Source organism: Nematolebias whitei, chromosome 15 (assembly GCF_014905685.2).
Source record: "Nematolebias whitei isolate Nwh7 chromosome 15, NemWhi1, whole genome shotgun sequence".
Lineage (NCBI taxonomy): Eukaryota > Metazoa > Chordata > Actinopteri > Cyprinodontiformes > Rivulidae > Nematolebias > Nematolebias whitei.
The window spans coordinates 22,230,082-22,232,576 of record NC_056512.1 but is presented as its reverse complement, the minus strand read 5'-3'; the positions used below and the strand labels follow the sequence as shown (position 1 = coordinate 22,232,576).

At 40.7% G+C, this 2,495-nt stretch overlaps 1 protein-coding gene across 1 annotated transcript in view; it reads left to right on the top strand.

Moving 5' to 3' along the window:
- The window catches only part of LOC119422128 (ankyrin repeat and fibronectin type-III domain-containing protein 1-like), a 40,738-nt gene that overhangs the window by 25,522 nt on the left and 12,721 nt on the right, over window positions 1-2,495 (top strand). The window lies entirely within an intron of this gene.

The following is a 2,495-nucleotide window of genomic DNA, read 5'->3' as shown; positions in this document are numbered from 1 at the left end:
TAAACTCAAAGCACCTGCACAGGTTTCCCCAGGTGTCACTAGATTGCTTCAGTTTGGTTCAATTGTCTCAGTTCAATTGTCTCAGTTTGGTTCAATATGGGAAAGACTGCAGACATAACTGACCAGAAGACCATCATTGATACCCTCCATAGGATGGATAAGCCACAAAAGTTCATAGCTAAGGAGGCTGGCTGTCCACAGAGTGCTGTGTCCAAGCATATCAATGGAAAGTCTAGTGGAAGGGCAAAATGTGGCAGGAGAAGATGCACCAGCAAAAGAGATGACCGTGGGCTTCAGCAGATTATCAAACCGAGAAGATTCCAGAATCTGGCAGAGATCCGGAAAGAGTGGAATGAGGCGGGAGTCACAGCTTCAAAAAAACACCACGTTCAGATGTGTCCGGGAGATGGACTACAACTGTCGGGTTCCTCGGATCAAGCCATTTCTGATCCTGAGCCAACGTAGGAAGCGTATCAACTGGGACAAGGAGAAGAAGGGCTGAACCATTGGCCAGTGGTCCAAGGTCCTCTTTTCCGATGAAAGTAAAGTGTGGCTTTAATTTGGAAATCAAGGTCCAAGGGTTTGGAGGAAAAAGGGTGAGGAACAGAACCCATACTGCTTGAGGTTCAATGTGAAATATCCACACTCAGTCATGATTTGAGGTGCAATGTCCGGTGCAGGTGTTGGTAAACTCTGCTTTCTTAAATCCAAGGTCACCTCAAAAGTCTACCAGAATGTTTTAGAGGACTTCATGATTCCTTCTGCTGAGGATCTGTATGGAGATGCAAATTTCATCTTCCAGCAGGACCTGGCCCCTGTCCATGCCGCCACAAGCACCAAAACCAGGTTTGATGCCCATGCCACAGTGCTTGACTGGCCAGCCAACTCACCGGACCTAAACCCCGTTGAGAATCCATGGGATATTCTCAAGAGGAACATGAGGAGCACCAGACCAACAACAAAGAAGAACTGACAGCAAGCATCAAGGAAATCTGAAAGTAGCATATTTTGATTGATTTGTTGCGATCCTAATTTTATTTTATTTCTGCAAAAACTAAGAAATCTTGTGGGCTGATGTCTCCACAGTATTCTAATTTTTTGAATTCCTGTTTTCGTGGGTTTCATGATCTGGAAGCCCAAATTATGTGAAAATAAACAATTAAATACATTAAATCGTTTAAAATGTGGGCCCTGAATCTATCATCTATTAAATATTAACTTTTTGAAAGGAATTACAGAAGTTAAACAACTTTTCCATGATATTCTAATTTTTTTGGAAAAAGTCTGTATTAGGTATGGGGCCGATCCGATCCAGTATCGGTATCAGCCTCCGATACCAGCATAATTTACGTATCGGATTTTCCGATCCACCTGCTAATATTTCCGATCCATGATGCATGTTGGCTTCAAACTATGGAATGTATTTCCTGAACGGCGGCGTGTCTCATGAGCCCAGAGTAATAAGACCCACCTCACATTCAGGAAATCCAGTTCATAGTTTGCAGCCAGCTACAACGTGAGGGCAGAGTTAGCAGCACTGTGGCTAACAGTTAACAAACTTTTCATGTAAACATGTCCGCTGTGTGGAAGTATTTTACACTAAACACCACAAAACAAGACAGCATCGTGCAATGACTGCAGAGCCATAGCGCCACATTAAACTGCGGTAAAGTTAGTTTTATGATGGACATTCAAGCTCCGTGGCTTCAGCGGGGCGCTGCTCTTTGCTCAACCCAAAACAGGCGACTCGACCCCGGCCAGCCGCGTCCAATCTGCCCCGCTCAGTCTGCCCGTCTCTGAGGAGGGACAGACTGAGCGCAGCTGCCCCAAATCAGGCTGCCTGCTTCGGATTGAACAAGAAGAAGACGCTGAAACCATGAAGCTCAAATGTTTACAGAGAAGTTGCTAAACTTCATCATAATTAATGACCAACCACTATCAGTTCTAGAAAACGAAGGATTTCTCAGCTCGATACTTGCAGCCAAGATATAATTTACCCTCCAGAAGATATTTATCAGTACAACAGTAGACAATCATAAAAAACATGATTTGAAAATTATATATATTAAAAACATAAACAGCTACATTATAAAGTGATGTAAAATACTAAAAACAGGAACGTTGGTTTATGCCATGAACTTAGCAGGTGTTTGAAGCCATTTAACATTTTATTTTATTTAATTAATTTATTCATTCATTTAAATGAAACAAATTTTTAAAAAAAATCATCAAAAAGAAAACATTGAATGAAAAGAGTGCAGAAAGAAGAAAAAAATTCTTATATCTGCCCCTTATAAAATATAAAACAACTTTAAACAATCACTTAAATTAATCACATTAATCTCCACTTCAAAGCTAGGAATAAAAAGAAACATGTTTTGTGTTAGCAGAATTTAATTCTAACTTTGAAACTTATCCAACATTAATAAAACTTACCTCAAGTTGCCATTTTGGACATACATGCATATATTTGTACAAATTGTACTTGAGAGGAG